The sequence below is a fragment of the Nicotiana attenuata genome, unplaced genomic scaffold (assembly GCF_001879085.1).
Source record: "Nicotiana attenuata strain UT unplaced genomic scaffold, NIATTr2, whole genome shotgun sequence".
Taxonomy (NCBI): domain Eukaryota; kingdom Viridiplantae; phylum Streptophyta; class Magnoliopsida; order Solanales; family Solanaceae; genus Nicotiana; species Nicotiana attenuata.
Window position 1 is genome coordinate 312,029 of NW_017670265.1, and position 9,280 is coordinate 321,308.

Consider the following 9,280-nt stretch of genomic DNA (forward strand, 5'->3'; position numbering starts at 1 on the left):
TGTTGTGGTTTGCCTTTCTTGTTTGAACGATTCAATGCCTTAAAAACATTCTCATGATCCGATAATGCTTCAAATAACTCATCAGTTCTTGAGGAGTTTCTAGGCATGCACCTATAACACCCAAGACTACAAACGTCAGAATTTCAATGATCAGTTTAAATTAAAGAAAATTGACTACAGTAAGATTTTTTGCACTTCTTTTTAACTGTAATTAATAACACCGTTAAGTCCCCGGCAAATGCGCCAAAATTTTATCACGCCCAACAATGCCTTATAAAAAGGACAAAGCGGTCACTGCAAATATATTTCGGTTAACAAGTCCGGAGTCGAATCCCACGGGGAATTAACCTATCAATCACAACTATTGAACTCACAGAAATTCACGTATTCAATCTTCAAAGATAATTAAGTAACAAATTGGGTGTTTATTAACTAAATATTACATAGTAAAAAATGCAGTAATTAAGAACTAACTATAAACGGTTTGTAAGCAAGAATGGGAATGATCTAAGGTTCTGATTTCCCCTGTTGTCAGAATCCTTTCCGCTATGTTTGCTATAAATTCGCCTAAGTCTTCTCTATCGATCATGAGCACTCTGACTGTCGTAACTCTCTCCCGAGTAATTACAACAATATACTAGACATATTCTCCCGAATTACGCTAGCTAACTTTAAGTACAGCTTACTTAGATCGCACCCAAGGTTTCGTTATCCCTAATCCCACCTTTAAACCCTTCGTATTGATCCCTCATATACGTTAGGAGTGATGATGTTCAACAACTACCTAAATATGCACTCTCTCCCGAGTAATGCACACTGAATAGGAACAGCTAATTGAGGCCCTTCAATCAACAACAATAAGCATAAAGTTGAACAAATAGAGATAATACTATGACAAATCTATATTAACATAACGAGAAAACCATCCTTCAACAGGTTCCATGAAAACCCTAGATTATGAGTTTAGCAACTCATACTCATAGTACAAATATCCAAAGTAATTTGCATAATTAAATTACAGAGTAAGGATAAAGAGATGTAGAAATTAATGTTTTCAACTCCCAAGTAGTGTTCCACGAGCTATTTCTTGTCTCCGATTGCAAAAGTCCTTCAAAGTGGCATTTTTGGGTCTATTTATATGTTTGGGACAAGCCCTAAACGTGTGAGCCAACTCCTAGTCAAATCGGGAAACAATAAAAACCTTCAAAACTCGGACTGGTCCTGGCCTTAGGCCTGGTGTTGCCTGGATACCTGCCTAGGCCTGGCTTTAAGCTGGCTTCACCTGGATAAAGCTTGGTTAGGCCTGGCTTTAAGCTGGCCTCACCTGGATAAAGCCTGGTCGAGCTGGCTTTTGCCCGGCTTCTCCTTTTCACCGTTCTCGAGTGCCCTTTTGACATTTAAGCATCCCTTTAGCTCTACTTTCATTTCCGATGCACCTACATATAAAATAGCCTCCATTACGCTCAAACAAAGTGTCTTTATTAAAGCATGTAAAACGCAAAGCATATAATGTGCAAAAATCATGAATTATAGCCACACTTCAAAGTGCATTGATAAGCATACTAGGTTGGGCTGGCCCGCACCAGCACGGGCCCAATATTATAAAAGTTGAAACTATTATTTTTTATTTTACTTTTGTTTTCAATATAAAATTGTAGTCAACAGAAATTCTTGTGTGTAAGTACGGAATCAGGTAGACGACACTCCATACTAGTTACAAACATTTCAGATTCTTTAATCCACGATAGCATCATACCACTTAAGGTGTCACAGTATTTACATCATATATGAGATAGGTATTTACATATGGGAAACGTATTCACATATTGGCTAACGATGATGCTTGTTTCATGCGGTGTTTAATCTTCTTTCTGGTCTTTTTCTTAGCATTTCATGACAAAAAATACCTGTAAAACAAAGCAGCAAGACAATAATATCTACTTTAGTGAGTAGTCAACGTAGAAGAAAAGAGGAGATAATTGCATAAAGAGGGAGTATTTATATGAATCTCAACAGATTTAATTTGAAAAGAAAAGGCTTAGCATTTGAGAGGACGATGCATAAGGGAGTATGGTACATTATATATCTTAACATATAGATTAGTGCTGCTGCTTGTCGAGAAAAGTTGATGCTTTTGTTCATTGTTTGAAAACAGAGCTATTTTCAGTCATCCTCAAGACATAAGAAGGCTTCTCATTGTTCCCTAGAACTTTATATTGTTGTACCTGATGAAACCAGTTACAAGAGTTTTAAGTTGTTGTGTCTCCTTTATTCTCTTTCTTGGTGCTTATAAAGATCTCAACTTTAGCACAATTGCTAAGTTGTTGGATCTGTCTTCAAAATCCTTTAGGTAAAAGAAATCAAGGAAAAGGTGTGGTTTGGTGAGTGGTGAGTGTTTGGGACTACACAAGCAACCAGAAGAAGCTGTAGTTTTGCCCCTAATATAAAAAAAAAAAAGTGGAAAAAAGAGATTCATAGAGGACGAAGGATCCTTTTATGTGTGGGCTTCACAAGGCAGAGACACCCAGAAAAAGCCAGTACTATTTATATTTGTTCAAACTTACCTATTTGTTATAATCAAAACTTTACCTACACACCATCTACCGGGCTTTAACTGGTTTTGCAAACATTAATTGGTCTCATTAAGTCTAAAGCCCTCAATCTCACAATGGTTCAAGAATCATAGATCTATCTGGAGCAATGTAAGTATAAAGACAGTATAAAGACGCTTTATTGCATGAAATACAAAGACCAAAAAGAATTAAGATTTTGTCATTCTTAGAGCTATCAATTGCTCACAATCTTCGAGATTTTAAAAGGGGGTATGAAGCAAAAAAGAAAGAAAGGAAGAAAACCAATAACAGAAGCATCAATGCTATCTCAAAAACTCTTAACTACTTTTTACAGGTTGGCTTATTAGATGTCATTTTATTCAGATACAGCAAAAGGAAAATGAGGTTCATAAGATAACCGCATATCATTTCACTGCAGCCCCTAGTTGCAACAATTGTTTTCAAATGACATTGTGGTTTGATTTCAGTAATCAGTATATTTAGTGTATTAATATCGTGGAATCTTAGAAGTTAAAGGTAATGTAGATTTTGATTTTTAACCAGCTAAACTTACCTGATATCAAAGCAACTAAAGATAACTGTATCAGTATCCAGAAAGCAGCAGCAAAGATGGATTTAACTGCATTCGAAAAAAGCAACAAAAAGTGACTTCCATCACAACATCCCAAAAGAGTAGCAAAAGACCTTTCACTGGCTAAAAACCAACAAATAGTAGTTAGTCAAAGTATTTTTTACGTAACATTTCAGAAACGATAGTTTTTTTCTATTTATAAAAGATGATTTAAGAAGCCAAAAGGCATATCACGTGCGAATTCTATGTGAAAGATTCTTGTAAAGAGCTGCTTGCAATCTGAACATGCTAAGAAACAGAACCAGTGATTCTCATTTGGTAGTGCGAGTTGAACTTCTATGTGAAATATTTGGCCCTGCTAAATTTAGGAACGTCACATCTTCGTTCTTTGTGATTACAAAAAGCAATTAAAAAATCAGAAGAATACATACAAATTTTTATTTTTCTTACAGGATGTTGTTGTTGGATATTGGCAATTGGTATGATCTCTTCCTCAAATGGAACAAACAGAAAAGAGCTTGTTTGAGTTGTACTCCTTGTCGTGTATACTGCTCATGATTTGTATTCGATGCTAATCCTCTCTCGTAATGATAGCAAGTACAGTTATATTACTTTGATGGTAATAATTTCATACATGTAATTATATTTGCATACCATCAAGAAGTGATAGTTTAGTTGTCTAACCTGTTTCAGGTAGAAGCAATGAGTTTCTCATGAGAGGAGAATTTAGCTCACTTGAGACATTAGCCTCCGAGGAGGAGGATGCATCGGTAGTGTTGGTAATAATTGAGTCGTCTGCTCGATTCAACTTTGTTTGCTCGTACTCGCGCTAAGAGAACTTTTTTTATCATCTTGCATCATTTTATATAATTCGCGTTGCCTAGACTTTTTGTCAGTATGCACTTTTCAAAGTTTTGATTGTTTTTATGAGTTTTATTCGATATTATATTATAAAACTAAAGAATCCACAGAGAAATACAATATTAATACACATTATATAACTAATTAAGGAGTAGAAGAGCAGTACTTACCACATAATAAAATGTTTCACAAATGTACGGATCGACAAAGTACTATGGAATGCAAGAATTGCAGTAATGATGAAAATAAAACACAATAAACAAATGAAACTAATAGCCCTTGGTCATTTGTTATCTCTACGATGCTGATAAAGATGAAGCAATTCTTTCTTTAGCATTTGGAAGACAAAATTCTTTTTTTTTTCATCGACATGCAAATCTTTTGCAAGAAGCCTAAAGCAAATGAAACTAACATAATATGTTCTTGTACAATATGTTCTTGTACAGTTATTTACTCGAATGACACTCTCCAATTTAGCACAAAATAGCCATAAAATTATAAAATCAAAAAGTATCAAGAAAAAATTGAAAGCCAACAAAATCAGGAAGTATGACAGAACCCAAAAGATTACGAAAAGGGAAAAAAGGATTAGCAGAAAACAGAACAAATTTTGGGCAAAAAAATACAGAAAGCAACAGTGGAAGGGAATTGAAGAAGATAAAGTGAACAACTCCAAAAAAATTTACGAACCATGACACTATACTCAAAATTTTATTCTTCTTAATTAAGCTTACTACCTAGATCAGTGTCACAATCGGGCTGAGATAGAGAAGCATTTAGGCCTCAGAGAAAAGCAAATCAGCAATGGACAATTATTGCATGTGGCTGAAGCTTATCGAAAATGGAAAATAGCAGAGGCAAGTAGAGATTCTACTAAGCAGAAAATTTGAGGTTGAAGATGAAGGGTTTATATGGTCATTGAGTAGAGAAATTAAGAAGGACGTAGAGAACTCAAAAGAGGAACATACCTACAGCTTGAGCAGATACATTCTTGAGAGCAAGAACACAAATCGGAAGAATAGGTGTAGTAAGTTGGTTTTTCAAATATTAGAACCAAATCAAACCAAGTAAGTCGGTTTTTTTCGATTCGGTTTATGCCGGTTTTTCAGTTTTTTCGGTTATTTGTCGGTTTTTTCTTAAATATAAGAAATACACTACCAAACACATATTCCGGCGACCACAGCTTCAATGTAACACTATCAAATCAATTGTCCTTTGAGAAATCTATTATTTACCAAAATATATTGATGATAATTGAATCAAATAGTGATGAATAATTTACGGACTCAATTAAAAATATGTTATTTTAACACGAAATGGATTCTTACACTAAAAAAAAAAAAACTACCAATCAACTAGAATGTAAAGGTAAAGAACTATATTAAAAGTGCAAACTATTAACATTTACCATAATTTTTTTGAAACTTTGTATAAAAATATACATATATGTAGGTGTAATAATAAATTTGAAATAATTACTCCTATAATCGGTTTGGTTCGGTTTTTTTCTTATTAAAACCAAAATCAAACCAAATTTGATCGGTTTTTAAAATTCAAAATCAAAACCAAACCAAACCAAAAAGTATCGATTTTTTTGATCGGTTTAATTTGATTTTCGATTTGGTTCGATTTTTCGGATTTTTATAAACAGCCGTACTCTTGAAACTTGCTCAGAAACAAAGGACAAAGAAACATTTTACCCATAGGGTGTGTACAAATAATTAACTGCCACGTATACGAAATAGGTATAAGTAGTAATGCCTAAAAGTCAAAAATACCCTCAACCTTTTAATAAATATCACAAAGCAGCCAGGTCGAAACTTGAGCTCTTCTAATATATAGTAAAGTAAAGTAAAGTAAATTAATGAGTCTTGCTTGTCTTCCAAGACGTGTTCTTAAAAAAAACGCTTAAATTAGTTTGCACTATTTGCTATTTTATCTGTTCAACAATTATAAGATAAACAACATGTACATTTTAAGTTTGATATGGCAGATTTAAACGAGAATTTGCCGTCTTAACGTAATTGTACTCCAAAATAATTAACATTTTGAAGATGTCACTTGATACAAGCCTCCGCAATTATAACGGGCTCATGGACAACGAAAATCCAACATCATGCATTAGCATTAACATTAGTGCAAATAAAGACCATACTTTGAAGTTTTCTTGTTCAATTTTCTAGAGAAAAATGCCTTTGATTTAGGCAAGACTAAAATATTATGATATGATGATAAGCTCAAATTATGCATATTAAGTGTGTGAACGGGTAATATCGGGGATAGAATCCCCAATTTCCCATTGAGAAGCTGTCACGTTCCAAATTACCTCCTAGACTTGATTGGCACTCAGCTATCACCCCCACCTGCCAGGCGAACCCCTTTCTCGAACGTTTAACCATTTACACAAATACTGGAGAAAAATAAGTACATGCCTAAAAGTATTTTTAATAGTTAAAGACGAAATAGTTATCACACAATACCTTAGTTAATTGATAGAAAAATCAATAATCACTCAAATAATAAAAGTCTAGCCCAAATCCTACACTAAGACCATGGAACATCTAATAGAGTAATATGAGTTTAACTGACAGCTATGCAAATCCCAAAGAAAAGGAATTAAATAACACGAACTAGGTGAAGCTGAAACGAAAGCCTCCACTGTCACGACCCGGAATCTCAATCTCGAGGTCGTGATGGCGCCCAACATCCACTTGCTAGGCAAGCCGACGTGAAATAGTTAAATAACCAATTTTAGCGGTTAAAAACATAATCGTAGTATACAACGAGAAATAGAAACCAAGTCTGACACAGTACCTATATAAGTCATGTGATAATATCTACTCCCAGAAATTCGGAATCACGAGTACGCGAGCAACTAGAAGTCTACAATAAAGTCTGAAATAAATACAACTGTTTCGAAAGAAATGACCAGTAAAAGTGGAAAAATGGGACTTTAAGGTCTGCGGACGCTAGCAGATCTACCTCGAGTCTCCATATGAAATGATCCGAGCAGACGTACCTCACAGACCGCTGGGACCAATACCAATATCTGCACAAGAAGTGCGAAAGTATAGTATGAGTACAACCGATCCAATGTACTCCGTAAGTGTCAAGCTGGACGAAGTAGTGACGAGGCTATGACAAGACCCTTACGTAAACAAACCTGTACAAGTGTATATAAAGCAGCAATAATAACAAAGAATGATAATGTACAAACTAGGAGGGGACATGCGAAAAGGGAAAATATAACAACTACGACAGGTATGAAATTATGAAATAACCAAGTAAATCATCATTACCGGTAAAATCAGTCAAACCCATGATATGAAAATGGCACGGCATCACCCGTCGTGCTTTTACTCTCGTCCTCACCATGCAATAATATGAAAATAATGGCACGGCATCACCCTTCGTGCTTTTACTCTCATCCTCACCATGTAGTAATAATATGAATGAAATGGCACGGCATCATCCTTCATGCTTTTACTCTCTTCCTCACCATGTAATAATAATAATGTAAAATTCAATGGCACGACATCACCCTTCGTACTTTTACTCTCTTCCTTACCATATAATAATGATAATATAAATTCGAGTAATAAATAATGCGTAGAATAAAATTAACGTTAACTATGGTGCCATGATACCAAACTTCAACTTCCAAAAATATTCAACAACTATGAAATAAGCAATAATTACGAAATGAATAATCAAAGAAGTAATAATCTAACCTAAGCATGGATATCATAATTAACAAAGCAATAAAATACAAAGAAACAAGTTTTACCCACATGCTTTAACCCAATAACAACGCATAAGTACTCGTCACCTCACATATACGTTATTCTCACACATAAAACACGTAGCAAATAGACTAACAAGTCATAATCCCTCAAGTCAGAGTCAATACTCAAATGCGGTTTTTTCTCTAGAATTAGCCTCCAAGCCAACCAAATCTAATCAAATATTGTTCAAATAATTCAAAATAAGCTTTAGAAACTACCCACGAGTAAAAAAGATTTAATCTTTAAGGTGTAATGACCCGACTGGTCGTTTTGACTCCCAGCGCTTCGTTCAGCAGTCGGAGGCCGTGAACAGCTTCATTTCAGGTATTATGACTCGTACGTGTGGTCGGAATCGAATTTCGGGAAGTCCAGAGTTAATTTAGAAGGAGAATTCTTATTTTGGAAGCTTGAAGTTGAAAGAATGAACTAGGAATGGAATTTTGAGTAAACGACCTTGGAATCGGGATCTGAAGGTTCCAGCAGGTCCGTATGATGATTTCGGACTTGGGCGTATGCCCGGTTCGAGTTTTGGATAACCCGGGAGCGTTTTGGCGCCTATTGTGGAAGTTAGCACTTTAGAAGGAATTTTATAAGTTTAGCTTAAAGTGCATTTCAGTGTTATCGATGTCCGTTTGGGATTCCGAGACTGTGAATAGCTCCGTATGGTGATTCTGGAGTTGGGAGCGCGATCGGAAGTGAATTCGGAGGTCCGTAGGTCATTTTGGAGCCATTTGGCTAAAGACAGAAATTTGAAGGTTTTTGAGAAGTTTGACCGGAGGTTGACTTTTTGATATCGGGGTTGGAATCCAATTCCAAAAGTTAGAGTAGGTCCGTAATGTCGAATATGACTTGTGTGCAAAATTTGAGGTCAATCGGACGTGATTTGATAGGTTTAAACATCGAAAGTAGAAGTTGGAAGTTCTAAAGTTCATAAAGCTTGGATTGGGGGTTGATTCATGATTTTAGCGTTGTTTGATGTGATTTGAGGCCTCGAGCAAGTCCGTAATGTGTTTTGGGATTGGTTGGGGTCCCGGGGGCCTCGGGTGGATTCCGGGTGGTTAACGGATTGAAAATGAAATTTTTGGACAGCTGAAGGATCTGGTTGCTGGTATTTTCGCTTCTGCGGTGGGTTGGCCGCAGAAGCGGTCCCGCAGAAGCGAAAAGGGAGCCGCAGAAGCGGGTTTTGGTCAATGGCTTGAGGACCGCAGATGCGGTCAAGGTTCCGCAGAAGCGGGACCGCATCTGCGGAGAGGGGGTCGCAGAAGCGGAAGCTGGGGAGGCCTGGGAGGACCGCAGAAGCAGCCTGGTGACCGCACCTGCGGAACCGCAGAAGCGGTCAAAGGACCGCAGGTGCGAAAATTGCTGGAGACAGAGGGGTTGTTTTAAAGTCGGATTTGGGTCATTTCTCCTTCATTTTTCAAGGCTTGGGCGATTTTGGGGAGCTTCAAAGAGGAGATTTTCGTCATCTATGTTAAGGTAAGTTATCCCCA

At 36.3% G+C, this 9,280-nt stretch overlaps 1 long non-coding RNA gene across 1 annotated transcript; it reads right to left on the reverse strand.

The window, feature by feature from the left end:
• Positions 1–991: 991 nt before the first annotated feature.
• LOC109236936 lies at positions 992–3,680 on the reverse strand. Its single transcript, XR_002069563.1, has 4 exons — positions 3,595–3,680; positions 3,127–3,192; positions 1,805–1,907; positions 992–1,436 (listed from the first exon to the last, which is right to left on the reverse strand). It is a non-coding gene; the product is annotated as an uncharacterized LOC109236936 (long non-coding RNA).
• Positions 3,681–9,280: the final 5,600 nt, after the last annotated feature.